Source organism: Halichoerus grypus, chromosome 2 (genome assembly GCF_964656455.1).
Source record: "Halichoerus grypus chromosome 2, mHalGry1.hap1.1, whole genome shotgun sequence".
Classification (NCBI taxonomy): domain Eukaryota; kingdom Metazoa; phylum Chordata; class Mammalia; order Carnivora; family Phocidae; genus Halichoerus; species Halichoerus grypus.
Genome location: NC_135713.1, coordinates 128,609,913 through 128,632,100, shown reverse-complemented (window position 1 = coordinate 128,632,100; position 22,188 = coordinate 128,609,913). Strand labels below are relative to the sequence as shown.

Sequence of the window (22,188 nt, the reverse complement as noted above, 5' to 3'; positions counted from 1 at the left end):
GCCATGACATTCATATACTGATAAGGTGATCATATAACCTATAATTTACACTAAGAGACTTTGAAAAGTTAAAGGAGGTGTAATTAATAAGAACGTTTGGACAAAAGCATAAAATAAGACAATGCCCCAGGCAGATTAACTGTATGGTCACTCTATTATTAACATACTTCAGACATGATTTTAGATATTATTCAGAATTGTAAATTATACATTCAAAGTACTTAATTCAGAAATCTTAAGATATAATTATTTCTGTAATTTAGGTACTTCATTACTTAATCCCCCTATCACAACAATTAAGCTTAGTAGGAATCAACAGAAGAGCATTTGCTACATGTGTTGGAAGCTGGTTTTATACCATTTCTCTCAACCTTGCTTTCCTTCAATCCAGATTCCACAGAGCATTATGGTCTGAGTGTACCGTCAGATATATCAGAAAAAGGTGATGATTTTCATCATGTTCTAAATTCTGATCTCTGAAAGTCCTCAAATCAGACTTAGAGGGTAATAGGAACTGTGCTTCTTTATTTGTCCTTCCTCCTCGATTTTTCTTGGTTCTTTCATTGCAGATGATCTTCTTTTGACTTATTTTTCTCTCCTTCTCTTTTTTGTTTTTCATTTATCCATTTTTTTTCTCCAGTATTTTGTAGTAACTGCTCTGTGCCTAAAAACATATTAGGTGCTAGTTGCTAAAGACAGAGTGGTGAATAAAATGAAACTATTTATACAATCTTTTAAATCTTTTCCTTTTTGCTTTCCTTTTGTTATTCTTGCCTAGGTAACTAAAAAAGTACTTCCCATTTGTCTTCCTTTACTCTGAATCACGCTTTCTCTCCACATTTATATCATCATGGCTTCCAAGCATAAATCTATTGATACACCTCTCTTAAGTATCAAAAAGCGTTAGTATTTTTTTTTTTTTAAATTTGGGTCATCAAAATTTAATAATCTCATGATCAGAAGATTCTGTCTTGATCTCAGTTAGAATTTTTCTATATCATTTATTTTCTTCTAGTAAGAGGATTGAAGAAAATTGAATTTATAAATCATCTTTTCTGTTTGTTTAATTATAAGTATGTACTAATATCAATGTAATCTATATAATTTTAATGAAATTTTTCAGTAGGTCAGTTCTATTAGGATATTATCAATTATTAGATGGTAAAAAATGCAGCAACTGTGTAAGCCCATACAGAAGAAAATGCTTTTTCAGATATTACAGTGCTTTGTGTCTTTCATACCTAAATAATCTGATGATACAGCACATCTTTTCCTTTGCATGTGCAATAGTCTTTCCAATTCTGGTTCTTAAATGGTTGGAAATGGTAATGACTCTAGAGAATATTGAGATACTTCATTTGCATTGTAGAAATAATACAATTTCATAGGTAATTTTCTTTAAATTACAAAATGCTGGTTCTTACTGGTTTTTTTTTTTTTTTTTTTTTTTTTGGTCAGAGAAGAAACTTATGTATTTAGTTTAAGGTAAGCTGGAGTGAACATACTCCATCCTTCTTTCAGACTGTACCTATAAAATATGGGAGAATGGAACAATGATTTGAGGATTTTAAAAGGTAAATAGTAGTGTGAGGATTGAGAATAAGGCAAAAATTTGAAGTACCACCAAACCAGCAGTAAGTTTATTTTTCTATGTCCTGGACTCAAAACAGCCCCAACTTGGAAGTGGTCATTAGGGCATGCATAGCGAGAGAGGGAGCTAGGAAATGCCTTTGGTTTGCATCAAGGACCTGGAAGGTCTCCTAATGCTCAGAGAAAGTGGGGGAAATTCCCCCCTTCAAAAAAGTTGTCTGCATTCTTTCCTGCCCCATCTACCAAGCAATCCTATGATAGTGGTAGTGGGGACAACAACAGTATCAGTACCAGAAGTCATAAAAATCTGAGATGAACCTTCCTCTCTGGTCTATAGAGCTTTTATTTTAAGAAGGAAGGGTGAACACCATGGCTTTTTGTTTCAGCCCTTTTATTGCTCAAACCTAGACACAGTCATGAAAAGTGCACTACAGAGTGGGGTATCTAAAGCCCAGATTTCCTGGCAGCATTACTGAAATGAGAACCATAAGAACATGGAAAGTACAAAGGAGATAATGGAGAGGGAAGAGCTAGGGAAAGTAACCTCATACAGTTGCTTATCAACTGCTCTTGCTCACCTCAGCTTTGCATGTGTAAACACGACCATAAAATTTCTTTGCAAAATGAGCTACTAAGCTGCTGAGCCACTAATTCCCAGCCTGGTCACTAGATGACAACCATATAGGATAGGAGTCTAAAGTGCTTTGAAAATTGACAATGGAAATTTGACAATGAAACCAAAGCCTATAGAGCCTTGGAATTCTGGAACTTTTATCATTTTATGCTAAAAAATTTTCAAGTATCAGCATTCTTCAGTGGATTTAAATTAGACTGAGAGTCTCAAAATATAGTATTAAAAATGTCCAAGATACAACCCCAAATTACACCATCTATAAAGAAATAGGAAAATCTCAATTTGCCTTAGAAAAGACACTCAACACATACTACTCCAAGATGCTGCAAATTTTGGAATTATATGACAAAGATTAAAATATCTATTATAAAGATATTCCAAAAAGTAAGGGTACATATTTTTGAAGTGAATGAAAGGATAGAAAGTCTCAGGAAATAAGTAGAATATATAACAACAACAACAACAAAACAAATGGAAATATTAGAATTTTAGAAGAATAACCAAAATAAGAATTTCCCTACGTGTACAGAGTAGTAGAATCAAGAGGACAGATAAAAGAGTTTGTGAACTTAATGATAGATCAGAAGAAATTATCTACTCTGAACACCAAAGAGAAAAGAAGATTGGGAAAAAAATATGAAGAGAGTCTTAGGGATCTGCAGGAAGTATCACAAGTAATCATCATGGGTCCCAGAAGGAGACAGAAAGAGAAGAAATAGGACTGAAGACTTTTCAAATTAGGCAAAAGATTTAAATCATCAGATTCAAGAGGCCAAGCAAATTCCAAATAAGAAATACCTGAAGAGATGCATAGCCGGAGATATCACAAACAGTGAAAACTAAGGAGAAAGACAAAATAACAAAACAAACAAACTGTTAGTTTTAGGGGAACGATGATATTCATGACAGCAGATTTATTCCAACGGACCATGAAAGCCAGTTGGGTGGCACACTGTTTTTAAAATACTGACAGAAAAGATTGTCAATATAAATAAAGATAAAATAAGAGCATTCTCAGATGAAGGAAAACTAAGAGAATTCATAACCAAAAGGAGCATCTTTAAAAGAACTGCCAAAGTAAGTAATTCTGAGGGAAGGCAAATTATCTTTAATGGAAACTGGAACATCAGTAATAAAGAAAGAGCAAAAGAAATGGAAAATTGGTATATATAATATACTTTTTCTCCTCTTGAGTACTTTAAATATGTTAGATAGTTGAAAGCAAAATTATAACATCATCTGATGGTATTTTTGATAGATTTAAATGTAATACCCAAGACAACTCCAACATACATGGAGAAGGGTAAAAGGACCTACATGAAGTTAAACTTCCCACATTTCACTTCTACTAAACAAGTATATAGAAACATGTAGTTGAGGGGTGCCTGGGTGGCTCAGTTGTTAAGCATCTGCCTTCAGCTCAGGTCATGATCCCAGGGTCCTGGGATCAAGCCCCGCATAGGGCTCCCTGCTCTGCAGGAAGCCTGCTTCTCCCTGTGCCCACTCTGCCTGCTTGTGTTCCCACTCTGGCTGTCTTTCTCTCTGTCAAATAAATAAATAATCTTTAAAAAAAAAAAAAAACATATAGTTGAAAACACAATAAATAAATTAAAATGGTATACTAAAAAATTTGAAATCTTCCCTTTTAGCAAAGCTTTTATTTCAAAAGAACAAAAACAAGGCAGGAAAGGGAAACAGAAGAAAGGAAAGCAGAGGGCTTTCAACATCAACAATTAAACACGAATAACAAAATGGCAGACCTAAATCCCAACATACATACCAGTAATTAGAGTAAATTAAAATAGTCTAAACACACCAATTTAAAAAATTACCAGATTGTATTGAAAAAAACAAAGACCTCATTCTTTGCTGTCTGTGAGAAACTCACTTCAAATGTAATAGGTAAGGTAAGAGTAAAAATATGAAAAATATATACCATGAATAGAAAAACTAAGAATAGTCCAATGGCTAAAATGTACATTTCAGAACAAAGAAAATTACTAAAAACTAAGGGGGACTTTATATAATAAAAGGGTCAATTCACCAAGAAGATATAATGATGTTAAATATTTCAGCACCTACCAATAGAGCTTTAAAATTCATGAAAGAAAAACCAACAGAACTAAAAGGAAAAATAGACAAATGCACAGTTATATTTGGAGATGTTGACATTTCTCTCTTAGTAATTGATTGTCAACAGAAAATCAGCATGTATGTAAAAGAATTGAACAACACATCAACTAACATGGACACACTGCTCTACCCAAAATAGCAAAATACATGTGCTTTTCAAGTGACATTTTCTGAGAGAACATTTTCTAGCTCATAAAACAAACTTTTAGAAATCTGAAAGAATGAAATCATATGCATTCCGTTCTTGAATATAATGGAATTAAACTAATAATGAACTATAGAAAAATAAGAAGAAAATGTTCTCCAAATATTTAGAAAATAATATTTATAAGTAATTTACGGGTCAAAGAGGAAATTTAAAAAAAAGAGAGACTTTGAACTGAAAAAAAAAGAAATAAGCCATGAAAAGACAACATATAAATTATGGGATGCAGGTAAAACAATGTTTAGAGGGAAATTTATATGATCAAATGTTTTTATTAAAAAGAGGAAGGGTCTCATCAATAATCTAAGTTTCTACCTAAATAAATGGAAAAAGTGGAACAAACGAAACAAAAAGACATTCATATCAAACAAAAGGTAGGAAATACTGGGGCACTTGGGTGGGTCAGTTGGTTAAGCGTCTGACTCTTGATTTCGGCTCAAGTCATGATTTCAGGGTAATAAGATCAAGCCCCGAGTTGGGCTCCATGCTGGGCATGGAGCCTGCTTAAGATTCTCTTTCTCCTTCTCCTTCTGACCCTCCCCCTCAAGCCCCTCCTTCCCACATGCTCTCTTGCTCTCTCTGTCTCTCTCTCAAAAAAAAGGGGGGAAGGAAATACTAAAGAGTATATATCAATCAAATGAAAACAGAAAAACAATAGTGATAATTAATGAAAGAAAACCTGGTTTTTTGAAAATGTCAATACATTCTAAACCTCTAGTAAGTTTGACAAAGAAAAATAGAAAATAGGAAAAATAATATCAGCAACAAAAGGGCATATCTTACTACCTCAGACATTAAAAAAAATCATTAGGGAATAATACAAAGAGATCTATGCATATGAATTTGACAACTTAGATGAAATAGACCAATTTATTGGGAATCACAAACTAACAAAACTTACCCCGATCTGAAATAGCCTGAATAATCTTATACATATTAAAGAAATTTAATTTGTAGTTTAAAACCATCCAAGAATGAAATCTTCAGGCCCAGAAAGTTTCATTGGTGAACTCTTTCAAAGAAAAGATAATACCAATTCTATATTATCTCTTTAAGGAAACAGACAGATGAGGACACTTCCCAACTCATTTTATGAAGTCAGCATTACCCTGATATAAAAACCAAATCACAAAGTGCGAGGAGAAAAGTACCCATGAAACTACAGACCAATATTCTTCATGACCATACATAAAAAATAGCAATTTAACTCAGTAATATATAAGAGTAACAGAAAAGAACCAAATAGAGCTTATATCAGAAAAGGAAAACTGATAAAATATTTGAAAATCAATTCATGTAATTAAACTTATTTAAAGTCCAAAGAAGAGACATGATCATATCAACTGATACAGAAAAAGCATGTGACAAATTTCATCATCTATTCACAATAAAAACTCTCAGAAATTTAGGAATAGAAGGGAACAGGCTTAATAAAGAATATCTACTATCTATCTATCTGACACTTAACATCACATTTAATGGTGAAAGAAGGAATACTTTTGCATTTAGTCTGGAACAAGGCAGGTTTGTCCACTGCATCCTTCCTAGGGATGTCCAGAAGTGGAACATGATAATACATGAAAAACATAAATAATTTGAGGTAAGAAATAAAACTGTCCCTTTTTGCAAGAAACATGATTCTTTACATATTAGAAAATGACGAAGTATATATGAAGAAAAAACTAAAGCTAATATTTGAGCTTAATGGGATCACAGAATACAAAGTCAACAAGGTCAGTGTGGTTTACTGTACTAGAATTGAACATTCCAAAACTGAAATTTTAAATATATGTGTGTATACATACAAATATATATACAATATACATACAAATACATATGTAATATAAATATATCTATAATTTGTCATAGTTCCATAATGAAGTATCTGCATATAAAGTTAGCAAAACATGTGTGGAATCTGGGTGATAAGAACTGTAAAATGCTGATGAGAATAATAAAGGAAAATCTAAATAAATGGAGAGACATACAATGTTCATGGATTGGAAGATTCAGCATAGCACAGATGCAACTCTTCTCAAATTGATCTATAGATTTAACGCAAAATGAAAGTTTGAGCTCTTTTTTGTAGATATAAATAAGATGATTCTAAAATTTATATGAAAAGGCAAATAAATGAATAGCCAAAGCAATTTTGAAAAGAAAAATAGTTTTGAAGGAATCATACTACTTGTTTTTAAAACTTACTACAAAACTTCAGTAATCAAGACAGTGTGGTATTAAGAAATAGATACATAGATACATTCCAGAAGTAGATCCACACAAATATGGCCAGTTGATTTTCTACAAGGTACAAATTCTATTTAATAAAGAAAGAGGGGCACCAGATGGCTCAGTCGGTTAAGTGTCTGACTCTTGATTTCGCCTCAGGTCATGATCTCAGGGTCCTGGGATTTAACCCCACGTTGGGCTCCACGCTCAGCGTGAAGTCAGCTTGGATTCTCTCTCTCCCTCCCCCTTTGCCCTTCGCCCTGCTCACACTCTCTATCTCTCTCTAAGATAAATAAAATCTTTAAAAAAATGATCTTTCAAGAAATGGTCTTGAAAACACTGGACATCATTATGCATAATGAAGAATAATATAGTTCTTTCACTTTTTTAAATAAAATTTTATAAATGTTTATACAAAATGGATTATTAATCTAAATGTAAATGTTAAACTATAAAAGCCTGGAAGGAAACATAAGAGAAAATCTTTGTGACCTTGAATTAGGTAAAGAGTTTTTAGATATAAAAACACAAGCATGATCCATTAAAGGAAAAATTGGTGAACTGGATTTCATCGATATTAAACAACAAAACCAAAAGCACGTTTGTTCTGTTAAGAGATTAAAATACAAGTTATGGACCAGGAGAAAATATAATTGACCCTTGAACAACATGGGTTTGAACTGCATGGGTCCATTTATGTGTGGATATTTTTTGATAAATACAGTACAGTACAGTACTGTAAGTGTACTTTACCTTTCTTGTGATTTTCTTAATAACCTGTTCTTTTCTCTAGCTTGTTTTATTGTAAGTATACAGTACATAATATATATAACATACAAAATAGGTGTCAGTTAATCAGTAAGCCTCCTCCTGATTAACAGTAAGTAGGCTTTTAGTAGTAGTTAAGTTCTGGGGGAGTCAAAGGTTATATGTGGATTTTTTTTTTTAATGATTTTATTGGTTTATTTGAGAGAGAGAGAGAGCACTCATGAGCCAGGGGAGGGGCACAGGAAGAGAATCTTCAAGCAGACTCCCTGCTGAATGCAGAGCCCAACATGGGGCTTAATCCCAGGACCCACGAGATCACAACCTGAGAAGAAACCAAGAGTCAGACGCTTAACCTACTGATCCCCTAAAACTTATTTGTGGATTTTTGACTGTGTGTGTGTTGGGGGGCTCAGCACCTCTACCCGTTGCATTCTCAAGGGGCAACCATTGTCATAAATCACATATCCAGACACAAGGATTTATATACAGAATATATAAAGAACTCTCAAAGCTCAACACTAAGAAAACAAACAATTTAAAAATGTGCAAGACTTGATGTGATATTTCACAAGAAGAATATATAGATGGCAAATAAACACTGCACAGATGTCATCGTCACTTGTCGTTACGGATATGCAAATTAAATCCACAAGGAGATATCACTATACCTATTTGATGACTAAAATTTAAAATACTGACACTATCAAGTGCTGTGGATAATGTGGATCAAATTTAATCCTCAAACATTGCTGCTGGCAGTGCAAAATTTCATAACCCCTTGGGAAAACAATCTGGCGATTTCTTATAAAGATATACATATACTTACCATATGGCCCAGCAATCCAATTTCTGGGTTTTTACTTCAGAAAAACAAAAACTTATCTTCATACAAAACCTATTCATGGATGTTGATACTTACTTTGTTCACAATTGGGAAAAACTGGAAGCAATTCAATGGCCTTCAAGAGGCGAATGGTTTAAACAATCTGTAGTAATTCGAGGACTGTCAGAGCATTATGCTCAGTGAAAGAAGCTGGTCTCGTAAGGTCACCTGCCTTATGAATCCATTTACATGACATTGTCTAAAAGACAACCCTGTAATGATGATCAGATCAGTGATTCAGTGGTCACTCCTGTTTTAAAAATGGGCAAGTTTTTTTAAAAAACTATAAAGGGAAGTCACAAAACAGTTTTGGGGAGTGATGGACCTTTTCTGGCTCCTGATGGTGATGGTGGTTAAATGAATCAGTGTGAGTGTTAAAATTCGTAGAACTGTTAAATAAAAAGTACATGTTACTGTAAATGAATTTAAAAATTAAAACAAAAAGAGAAGGAAATTGGGTGCCTGGGTGGCTCAGATGGTTAAGCGTCTGCCTTCGGCTCGGGTCATGATCCCGGGGTCCTGGGATCGAGTCCCGCATCGGGCTCCCTGCTAGGCGGGGAGCCTGCTTCTCCCTCTGCCTCTGCCTCTCTCTCTCTCTGACTCTCATGAATAAATAAATAAATAAATAAATAAACATTTAAAAAAAAAAAAAAAAAGAGAGAAAGAAATTATGTGATCATTAGATTTGCTTTTGGCATTCCAGCCAGGGATTTCCCAAAGGTTTCAGCAGGTTGTATCTTGCACAGATTACCTATCTATAGGGCCTAAGGAACAAAAGAGACTGAAATCCCACCCAGACTTCACCTACCAAACACCTTTGCTCATTCACTGGGAAGCCTTTTTAAAACCTCATCTCCCCACTGTGCCCCTTTTAAATTCACACTAATGCACTCTTCTAACTGAGGCCCTGCTGAAGAGCTGATAATTTTTGCAGACTTTAGTGAGTGTGTTCAAATGTATTGTTTTAGAATTTCCAAATGGAAGTCTGTTTCTTTGTTTTCCTTTCTTTCCTTTATCCCTGTTCAAATTCTACCCATTTTTCAGAACCCTGATTAATTTCCACTTTTGGACTTGTTAGACTCTCTGACTCTACCAGGCATGCTTTTGGAGGAATTCAATATACCTTGCATTCTGTTCATTTCCTCTCCTTCTGATCTCTTTGTGATCAAGGATCTTGCTCCCTGCTTGTCTGTGTCCTCAGCACATAGCACAGTAATGAGCGTCCCAGGTACTCCATCTTGGTATTTCTGAATAGAAACGAATTCCTGATAGGAAAATGACATTTTTTCCTGTGGTTTACAATAAAAGCAAAGCTGAACTTATCTCGTTTAACTCTTGGCTGCTGGTGTATTTCTTATTAGGCTCTGGCCAGGACATAAATCAGACACTTTATATTTCTATTTTGGCACGACACGTTACAGGGATAAGTCTTGGATACATAATTCTTAAGGAATTATTATGGAAAGTGATTGTTCATAAGATACTTTCCTTCTCAAGATCCTTTACTGTTAAAGCTTCATTTAGTTATAGGATTTTGTTTATATTAGAAAATATTTTAATGGTACTGTTAAACACTATATAAATATTAAAATATGCTGAATATATCCTTGGGAAACAAAACACATCTTAATTTAGAAAATACTCTGAGGTCTTCCTTATAGTTTTTAAGAGTTGTTCTTATTATAAGGTCTACAAGTGCAACTTTGTATTCACCACACACTTACACAGTGTTGTCAGTGTAGGAGAACACTTATTAAAAATCTACCACATGCCATGGGTTTTTAAATATATCACCTCCTTTAACCCTTCAGAACCTCTGTGTCATAAGGGATTGTTAAGCTCATTTGACAGGTAAGAAAGTTTAATATTTAATGGTTACCATGTTTCACATAAGCCAACATAGGCTTGAAATATTTTATCTACATTAGTTAGCATTCCTAAGCCAAATGGTTAATTTTCCAGTTTTACTCTTAGGAAAACTGAGGCTCAGAAAAAAGAAGTAACTTTCCTATGGTCACACAGCTAAAAATCAAGCCTGGGACTCAAGCCCTAGAATCTTTGACACAAGAGCATAGATTCTTTTTTTTTTTTTTTTTTTAAAGATTTTATTTATTTATTTGACAGAGACACAGCGAGAGAGGGAACACAAGCAGGGGGAGTGGGAGAGGGAGAAGCAGGCTTCCCGCCAAGCAGGGAGCCCGACGCGGGGCTCCATCCCAGGACCCTGGGATCATGACCTGAGCCGAAGGCAGACACTTAACGACTGAGCCACCCAGGCGCCCCAAGAGCATAGATTCTTAAAGCTTTATTCTCTGCATTTTGCCTTCACTATACTTCATGCAGAAAACAGGTCATGAAAAATTTGTTGTTGAATTCCAATCGGATTTTAGAAAACATCAAATCATTTTTGAGAAGGTTTTTAACCAGTTTACTCTTAACTCCCTTGGTGTATAGACCTTTAAAAAGCTGAGATCTTTTTTTTTTTTAATTTTATTTATTTATTTTTAAAGATTTTATGTATTTATTCGACAGAGAGAGAGAGACACAGCGAGAGAGGGAACACAGCAGGGGGAGTGGGAGAGGGAGAAGCAGGCTTCCCACAGAGCAGGGAGCTGGATGCGGGGCTGGATCCCAGGACCCTGGGATCATGACCTGAGCCGAAGGCAGACGCTTAACGACTAAGCCACCCAGGCGCCCTAAAAATGCTGAGATCTTAAAAATGCATCTAAAGTTGGAATACTTGTCCTTAATTAAATGTGTTTTATTTAACAAATTATGTCAAATCTCTGTATTAAACTTAATATTTTAAATTTTAGTAGTTGAGATTTAAGAATATTAGATACTTGTAATTGTAATATATTGTAATTATATTCTTCAGATTTTTCCAGTTTATAGAATTATTTCTTTTCTTTACTTGAATAAAAGCCACTGATCATACTGAGTAGAAAGCAAGTTATAAAAAGCAGCAAAATGATTAAAAATTGGCATGATGAAAAAAGAATGTTGTATCACACTGTTTTGAAGTTTGAGTTGGTTTATAGTTATAAATGCATGCTGTCAGTGTTTTTACTAGTATTCTAAAAAAACAATTTATAGAGCTTTTTAGTAGCATGATATTTTTAGTTTTAATTGTCCCTGTTTAATGCCTTCAGGATATGATTACGTTATAACATTATAAAAATGCGTTAGCCAAAATTCCTGATTTATATGCAATCAGAACACTTTTAAATTTTTCCAGCTGTATCCTTCAACTTACTTCACAAAAATCTTTAACTGTGATTCATCTTACCTATTTTTTAAAGTCATGACAGTTTTTTAATCTCCAAGGCAGATGAAATCATTAAGCCTAGTTTGTTTTTGTTTTTGTTTTTGTTTTGCTTTTGTGGCCAAAGTCCTACAGAAAGCCTAAGAACTCTGATTTATCATTTTTAAATTAACTTAGCAATGCGAATACCAATTTTAATCCATGTTTGTGGTAGACTGCACAGTAAATTTCCCATTTCTGATTTATAAGCGTTAGATGTATAATCTACCACATATGGCTTTATCAATGTGCCACAAACATTATATTTTCAGAGTTGCACTGAAATCTAAATTAAGAATTTTAGATGGTATATGTTATTAATGATGTATTAAAGATATACCCAAACTACAGTAAGGTACAGTGGAGTCTGGCTTAATTTAAAGTCCCTAAGGATTTGAGAGTTTAACTTCTGAAACCATCCAATAACTTGCCCTTAAATTTTCTGAAAGAGAAAAGTGAATGTGAAGTAGAATAAATCTATAATACAATAGCGGGAGCACAAAACCAGCCTGCAGACATAAATTTTCCTAGTTGTTCTTCCTTTCATACAAAAGCAGTCCTTTTCATTATCTTAATGTCGGGAGAAGGTGGGTCTGCTTGGTGGGAAAGTTTATTATAAAGATTAAGGACATGTGAAAACAAGAAAAGCAACGAGTAAACCTCTTTTGGAACTTGTCCATGACCATGACATTCTCCCCAGCTCTCAAAAGAGCAGAATTTAGGAATTGGCCACCTCTGCCTACCCTGCATGCCGCTCCCCCCACGCCCCGGACTCTCTTTCACTATTTATGATGAACATTTACTTGAACCATCTTTCACCTTCTTTTTCCTATATCGTATTAATATTTCATATAAAGCTTGCCAGAGAATTAGACATGCTATCCATATGCTGTCTAGTCCAGTACTTCATTGACTTTAGATACCTCCAATCACACCTTAGGATAATAAAATAAAAGGAGTGATTATTGACTGTTTAATTTACCTTTAGCAACCAATTAAAAACACATACACACTTTTTTTAACATGTACATTCTCATCTCTAGTTAATTTTGCCGCAATACACATTATAAGTTCAAAGATAATACTAAATTAGGAAAAGAAAATGTTGCATCTAGCTTCCTACAGAGCTCTCTGAGATGTTGGTTATCTACATCTTTGCAGTGAATTCCTTTGTCTACATGCTGGACTTGGCCTTCAAATGCATTTGGTGCGTTCAACTCAAGAATAATGGTTTGATTAGGGCACTGTAACTCCTGTTCAACTCTTTCCACCACTCTCTTTATCTTCCCACCCTCCCCAGTCCCTACCTGTCCAGGTCTTAGTGCTACTGAAGATGCTGCCAAATCTCAGTCATGTCATTCATGGGTCCCCCAAGGTTAACTGCCCACCTTTCCTGCCTTCTTGGAAAGAGAGTCAAAGTAGTCTCAGACATGACAGCCCAGCCCTTCTTTTCACGTACTCACCCAGTGTTTTCATTAATTCCCTACTTGAGTCATCCTGTATCAGCCTGGAGTTCCCCAATGTGCTATCCTCCAGAGTTCCAAAGGTTACCTACCACTAGTCCTACCCTTCGCACCTGCCCTCAGAGCAAAGCCTGTAGATGACTAAGAAGACATGACCTGGGTGGAAATACAATACTTGATCTTAGCCAAAAGGCCAAGAAGCGGTTGACCTGTGTGGAAAAAGAGAAATGTATATTAATACACCTCAAAATGTATTATCATGGCACTATACAATGTGTAGTGTACATAGTACTATACAGTTCTACACATTGGGGATGAACAAATTGACTTCTCAGTACTTTCCTGCCCTTGTGGTGCTTACGTTCTAATGAAGAGAATGGCCAATATCTAATGGCCAATATCCAAATAATTAAATTAATTGGTACATTAAAAGATAAACCCCCTCAGGAAAAAAAGTAGTAGATGTAAGTAAGAGATAATCTGGGAGTTCCAGGGTGGGGGAAAAGGGTATTTGTAATTTAAATTTGGTGATCAAGAAGATCTGGAGAGAGGAACTAATGAGGGAATGTTCCAGAGGGAAAAGCCAGTGAAGAGGTCTTGAGATGGAAATGACAAGAAAAGAGAAAAGAAAAGGGAAGAAAAAAAAAAAAGCCAATGTAGCTGGAGTAGAATGAATACATGGGATTATAATAGAAAATTCTAGATTTTGTATTTCTTTTGACAGCTTTGGCAAATTGTAAGGTTTATTGGCATACATTTATATATATTACCTTGATGTCTTTAGGATTATAGAGACATTTCCTTATTCTTTGTTGATGTTGGTAATTTGTATTTGTCTCTCTTTTTTTCTAATTCTTGATTGGTTTACTAGGGAATTACCAGTTTTGCCAATTTTCTTTTACATTTGTTTTATAGTTCATTGGTTTTACTCTTTATTATTTCTTTCCTTCTCTTTTCGTAAGCTTTGATGCTCTCTTCTCTTCCAGCTCCTGTAAGGAATTTTAATCATTGATTTTCAGTCTCATATTTTTTATAAAATATACTATGAATTTCCCTGAGCACTGTCATTTCAGGCCACACATTTTTAATGTGTTCTATTTTTACTGCAACTATGTTTAACATATTTTCTAATTTTCATTATAATTGCTTTCACTTGTGGGCTATTTAGAAGTGTATCATCTCATGTCTAGGCAGTTTGGGTTTTTCTAGTTACCTTTTTCATTCTTGATTTCCAAATTATTTTCATTGTGCCCAATGAACATACTTTGGATTATTTCCACTTTTGAAATTTGTGGAGATTTTTTTTGCTACTCAGTATATGGTCAAGTTTTATAAATGTACCATAACCACTTAAAAAGAATGAATTTTGTTGTTGGATGTGATGTTCTATTACATCAATTAAGACAGATTTGCTGATATTTTGTTCAGAACTCATGTCTTGAGTGAAGTTTTTAATAGTTGTTTTATCAGCTATTAAGAGACTTAGTAAGTCTCCCAGTTTCACTGTGGATTTTTCTCTCTTAATTTGGTTCATTTTTACTATTTATATTTTGAGGCTTAGTTATTGAGTAAATACAGATATAGAATTGTATGTCTTCTTGTTGGAGTGACCCTTTTATCATAAAAAAAATCCTTCTTTATCTCTCTAGGTGCTTGTCACTTAAATTCAATTTGTCTAATTTTGTATATTTGTAATATTTATATTGCCACCCTTTCTCTATTTTGGTTGATGTTTGCATATTGTTTTCTATTCTTTTACTTCTAACTTATTTATGTTCTTATACTTAAGCTGTATCTCCTATAAGCACAATGCAGTTAGGGTTTATTTTTTTAATTCAGTCTTAAAAATCTTAGTTTGGACTTAATATAGTCTTTATTTTTCATTCATTCGTTCCAACTCTATCAAGATAAAGTTGACAGTTAAAAGTTGTATAAGTGTAAGGTAGACAATGATGTTTTAATATACCTATGCATGGTATAATGATTATTACAATCAAGTTAATTCACACAACTCTCACCTTAGAGAATTTAAATATCCATTCAATTTGGCAGTCACAGTTCTCATGGCATAGTCTTTTTTATTTAATGAAATTCCTGGTATGAGATGCTATCTTTCTATATTTGTTTTATATTTGCCTTTAGGTCATGTTTCTCTTATTTTCTTCCTTCCCTGCCTTTAAAAATAGGTAAATCCAATATTTGTATATCATTTTCAATCTATGTAATTATAATTTTTAGTTATATATTATTTTACTGTTTTGCAATTACTTTGTATATTCTGACATGTATCATTCTATCACTGATTATTGCTAGAACTCTTGAGCACTTGAACTATGTGTTGTTGCTTTTACTTCAGTTCTCACTATTTTAAAGTTTGGAAGACATTAAAATTGGTGTTTTGTGTATTCAATAATAATTTATGGTTACTCATACATTTAATCTTTCTGGTGTCCTTTATTTCCTCCTCTTTATTTTCATGTTTTAGTCTGGAATTTTTCCTTCTGTTTGAAGAAATTTAACATTTCTTTACACCAGTACTTTGATTTAAAGTGTCATGGAGAAATGGTTTCTTTCTCTGATTTACAAAAAGATTCATTTGGGTTGCCGTGGCCCAGTGAATGTGGATCTCAAGCTCCCCACCTTTATGTTGAAAATGTCTTTATTTCATCATCATTTTCTCTCTAGTTTTTGTATCAGTGGCCACCTTCTCACAGTGAGCCATTTCTTTACTTGGTTTGTCATTTTTATTTGTGAGCTTATCTTCAGTAGAACTTTTTTTCCTGTGGGAACACTATGCTTGCTGAGATGATAAAGTGTCTCGTTATAGTGATCCTTCATTTGTTTTTACTGAACTGACAAGGATTTTCCCAATCCTTGTATGATCCCCAAATTGTATGATCAATTTGTGCATTGTATTTACGGCTTCATATTCCTGTGGCTTCATACCTGTGCATGCTGGTGGTTTGGGTTTCAGTTTGTTAGTGGAGCCTTTTCTAGCATACCCTGAATTTATTTTGAGCCAGGGTTCCTTGTTGCTCTCTTGCATATGGATTTTTGAGGTTACTTTCACACATTAATAGCAATTTCAGGCTTTATGATTTGATGATGGATCTCAGTTCCTTACTCCTTAATTCCTGTCCCTGCAGACATTTTGAAACCATACCCATTATTTAATAAGACTTGTGTCTTTTCTGATACGCAGACTCTAACAACATTAACTCATGATATTATCATTCCAAATTTGAAAAAAAATTTTTTAAAGATTTTATTTATTTGACAGAGAGATCGAGAGAGAGCACAAGTAGGCTGAGAGGCAGGCAGAGGGAGAGGGAGAAGTAGGCTCTCCACTGAGCTGGGAGCCCAATGTGGGGCTTGATCCCAGCACCCTGGGATCATGACCTGAGCTGAAGGCAGACACTTAACCGACTGAGCCACCCAGGCGCCCCCAAATTTGAAAAATTTTAAGCTTTATTCTTGCACTTGGGAATCTTTTTTCTCGAAACTAACTATACATTAAAAACTTTGTATATTAGATTTTATTTGGCCCACCTCTATGTGTTTTTCTCAAAAGGACTCTGTCTGCTATGTTGCAGGAACACATAAACAATGTTTTTACTGTCTATAAAATATTCTGCCTTTTTGACCACAGAGATTTACTGTAGTTTTTATTAAACTGGTATTCTATTTATTGTTGTTAGAAGTCATTTTTTTCTTAGTATTCTTAGAAACTGTTAGGAAGAATGTTATGGATTAAACATTTAAGAGAATCTGGAAGGCTGTTTTTTAAAATACATTTATAACTCTACTGATATTAAACTCATAACTTACATAATTGTACTTTTATATTCCTAGATCATCATCTTGTCTTTTAATGGAACAGAGGCAGATAATTAGCGAGCTAGTAAGGCAAGTTATTTTAAAATATGTTCAAAGCCCAATTTGAATGTAATCATGTAAATGGGTTTCATATTATGTGGGCACCATCATTAAGTAATTCTAAAAATTTTTTTCTAATTCATGGGCGAAATACATTTTGATTCTTCAAAATTACATTTTAGTTAAGGCCCCACATTAAGTTACACTTTATATTGGTCTTTGTTTCAAGGAATTTCATCTCTGCCATTCATTTCATATACCCTTGATTGAGGATATGCTAAATACATATTGCTGCAGAGATGTACTACATGGCGTGCACATTTAAAGAACTTAAGCTACCCTTCTGTGAACAATAGCAACTCTCATCACTATCTGCTTAGGCTTTTCCCTGCTCAGTCCTTTGTTCAGACAGCCCCCCACCCCAAACTTCCTCTGCTTTTCCCCTCATTAACCTCTCTCCACTCAGTGATACCACCAAGCTATTTCTTTCCCTAAAAGCCTCTTCTGCTTTGGTGTTTCTTTTTATTCTCCCATAATATCTTATGTACATCTCTAGGTTTTAATGATCACATTTTCAAATGAGTATTTGTGTGGCTCATGCCCCTGAAGGTATGCTCAGCATGTATTCATCTTTGTACCTTTGGTACTTGTCACCTCTTACGTTACTTGTTCCATTAGGGCCTCAAGCAATAGTAGGACTTAGAGGTAAAATACTTTCCTCCTAGGATACAATCCTAGGACAAATATCTTACCTAGAACTATGCAGGATTTTGTGCCAGGAGAGACAAGATATTGAACTTAGGTAGTCTAGCTAGTGCTTAAAGACAGCAGGGCTGGAGCTAGACAATTTAATTTTGTTAGGATACGTGCATCTGATCACATAAAACTGATTTCCTGAGTAGTCCATTATTATAACATGCTTCCTGTGGGGTTTTGGGGGTCCATGATTATCTTGAAGAGGTATCAAATTACATCCTAGGATAGTATGTTTTTGTTTTCAGATGAGAGATTCTGTTGACACCTCATACATGACTTGATTCATTTTTAGGTGGGAAATTAGAGGGTTTTTTGGTGTCCTTGGTGTTTGTAGAATTTTGTATATTCAAAGAGTGTTTTAAAAAGAGTCTGTATTATATGTATCTTTAAATAACAGCTGTGTTAAATCCTTTCCCCTTTAAACTCTACCCCTTATTATAATAAGAAACGTGAGTTTTTGAAAGGAACTGAAAAGCATAGGCTTTTAAACAGAATAATGCAAGTCATTTAAATTAGTCATGGTTACAATTATTCTCCATAACTTTCAAGTTAAAGAAAATCTTCCTGGTGTGCCAAATGTAAGACAATGAAATTCGAATTTATCAGAGTCTTAGTTGAAGACTCTGACTTTACACATAAGTAAAAAAAAGAATAGGAGGAGAGAATCATTTTGTTTGTTAAACTACTTCCTGGTCTATAAGAAATTCTGTTAATTACTATTTAAATTTCATAGACATGATTATCATATTTATGTCTTTAATCTTCTCATTATAAAAGTATTGTAAACACTTAAATGAATTTGGAATATTGGAAAAGAGGAAGAAAAATTACTTATTATCTCTCTACATGATACAATTGCTATTAAAAAATTATTGTAATTATATAGTTTTTTGTTTTAAGTAAACTCTATGTCCAGTGTGGGGCTTGCACTCACAACCCTGAGGTGCAGTCACATTCTCTACCGACTGAGCCAGCCAGGTGCCCCCATTTTTATGTAGTCTTTTTGTTCTCCTGTGAAAATGTGATGGTATGGATTTTTTTAATACTTAGGTGTAATCATACCTCTATGCCAATATGTACTCATTTTTAAATTACATTTCATTGTATATAAATTTATATTTTATGGTATAAAATATGTCTTTTACATTACAAATTATAATTTTTATCAGCAAATTTCTTTCATGACTACACAGTAGTCATTGATTTCCCATAGCTTGGTGAGGAATCTAGGGCCCCCAGAGAGATTACTGTTCATTCTTTCTCTTCCCCTATCCCACAGGGTTGGTGCCAGGAAAATGTCAAAGTTCTATACCTCTTGCATTCCTCTTGCTTCCCGCTATTGCTTCTAAGTCAAAATCTCTCGTCCTCATATAAAAACTCTTCATTTGGAGCTAAAGCTCTTCAACTTTACCATCTTAACTGTCTCTGTCACCATGATCGGTTGTTCTCCTTGATCCTCACCCACGTTTCACATGGATGTTGGCCACCTCCCCCCCTTCCTGAGTTCATTGTCATCATGTGCAATTTCAAGTTCATATAGTCAGTCCAACCAATACTACTTAATAATCCTTTGACCTCGATCTGGATGACGTCTAACTTTCTCTGCTATCCTGGCAATACCTAATCATGAACGTTAACTATTCCCCTAGTACTTAATCAGCTCTCTTTCCCATTTCTCTCACTATTCCAGTTTGTTTCTTTTTCAAAAAATACTAACTCCCATCTACATTTGACCCACACCTCACCTAACATTGTATCCTCTTTCACTTGACATACAAGAATATCAGAAAGTAATTTCTTTAACTTAACAAATGGTATCCGTGAAAGCCTTCCAGTGGGGTGCCTGCGTGGCTCAGTTGGTTAAGCAAGACTGACTTTGGGTTTCAGCTCAGGTCATGATCTTAGGGTTTTGAGATCAAGCTGTGCATCAGGCTCTGCGCTCAGCAGGGAGTCTTCTTGAGATTCTCTCTCTCTCTCCGCCTCTTCCTCCTCCCCTCCATTCTCTCTCTCTCTCAAATAAATAAATAAATCTTTTTAAAAAAGGTATCCTAGCCAATGTAGTAAGGTACAGAACAGTATGGAAAAAATATACCAATATAGAATGGAAAGAATAATATAGAAGAGGTAAGAATTAGAAACAGATGATAATACTGTTTTTGGTGGGAACAATATATTTGAAGGGGTACAGGAGAAGAAATGTAAAACTTATTAAAGTGACTAAATTTAGTATGTACTGGTCCATACAGCAAAGAGATATAACGTGATGACAACCGCATTGGCTGACTTTTAATCTGCATATGGTGATAAGATTATTGTAGTTGTGAAATATAGGTGCATCCTAAGGGAAATTTGTACCAAACAATGATCTTTGACATGGTAATTATAGTTGAACTTAATTTAGTATTTTTGTATTTATTCTCATTATATACATTTAAAATTTTTCAAATGTGCAAGAGAATTATTAAGAGAAGATACTTTTGGTTCTCTCCTTCACTCCTTCCTTCCATCTTTCTTACCTTCCTTCTTCCTTTCAACCATAACACAAGTTCAGTCACTCTTATATCTTTGTTTTCCATATTTTGTTGCATTAATAAATGCATGACTTAGCTCTCTTAAAATTCACATTATGGTAAGAATCTCTTGAAGTTTTTATTTGATTTGTTATTTAATGGAACTAGATAACAAATACATTTTCCTCCTCCTCTTTTTCTCCCTTTCCTAACCACTCTGTGTTTACCCCTACCTTCATCTTTCCTTCCCACCATATCTTGATTTAATCCGGGAGTAATTCCATTTGTGTTAATCAGCCAAATGAAGTAGTAGGGCTTATCACCTGTCTATTCATCTGTCCATCCATTCATAAGGAAGTAATTTTGTTTACTTGTTGATTTTATATTTTAATAAAATATTTCTACGTATATAGATAAAATAACATCTTTGCATATTTCATCTCTTGGCCGTTTCTTCCTATAGTTATGTTTTTAAAATAGTATGTTTACACTATATTTTGCTTAGAGAATGTATCTTCATTTTTCTGGTAGGCCAATGGATACCAGGCCTTGAGAGTAGTAGTTGAGGATTTCAGATGTTCCATTTTCAATCCTCGAACAATGCCTCTGTTCAAACCTGTGTGCTTCAGTCTTGAGTCTCTATGGGGTTCTACCATAGTAATAAAATCCTTCTCCCCTGTCATTTGGGCTGTGGCTCCCCTAAATCATTTCATATTCTTCCGTGAATCTTCTATATTTCCAAAACAAGGGCAAGGTGATTTATTTACATCTTTAAATAAATGTAATCATTAATCATTTCATAACACTATTTTTTATGTTTCTGAAGAGAGAAGAAAAGTCACAAGCAGTCAGCTAACCATCTTTAACTAGGGATCACTCTGCACTAAATTGTAACTAGCAGGAAAATAAGCGTCAGTTGGTAGATGGAGTCAAAGTTCATTTCAAATCCTCATTCCATAATATTTAGTAGTCATGTGATCTTTGGCAAATCATTTCACCTTTACAGGCCTTAATTTCTTCATATAATGAGTTTAAATGTATTTTATAAGGATATGAGGATTATGGAACATACATATAATTCAATAAACACTAGATATTACTTTAATAACCTTTGTTTTTTGAAAATGCGTTAAAACTTATATTTGGAAGGTTACATTTCTTTGTGTTAAATGATATTTATTCAGGGATGTATCTTAATTAGTAATATAGTACATAAATCTTTGACTAAGGAATATCAGTGATTTTACATATTATCTTACCATTGATTTAAACCAAAAGATCAAATATCTTACTGCAATTGTTGTCTTAGATAATATTTCATTATCATATACTCTGCAGTTGGACCATCTTGTGAGCAAAAAATGTTCAAAGGAAATACTTTTCAATATTCCCAATATCACAGGTCGTTCTTATTCATATTAGTTAAAATGGTATTTTACAAAATAAAATTTCAAAATTTTATTAACTCACAATATCAGTGTAAGTTCAAGAATGCCATACATATGTAGTTTATTTTATTTTAGGATATTTCTCTGAAACTAGGTTCTTTAGAAGAATTGAAAAATATTTAACTTAATCATTGCTTTTTGATTTACATTTTCAAAGTTGTGTCCATTCATTTATCTTACATGACAATGACAAGTGGTATTTGTAAAATATATTCTTAGAGCATGCGTTTTGAGAATTGGATAATTGATCAAATAATTTAATCTGAAATATGAAATTGAAAAGAATATTAAGTTTATTGAGTGACTTATACATACACAATTTCCCTTAAAATTCCATTTATAAGGGCTAGATATCATAGTTTAATATTGACATTATTTGAATGGAAATA

General features: G+C 33.9%; 1 protein-coding gene across 1 annotated transcript in view; it reads left to right on the top strand.

Annotated features, from left to right (window-relative positions):
* Positions 1 to 22,188, top strand: part of ADAMTS19 (ADAM metallopeptidase with thrombospondin type 1 motif 19) — a 248,696-nt gene that overhangs the window by 90,439 nt on the left and 136,069 nt on the right. The window lies entirely within an intron of this gene.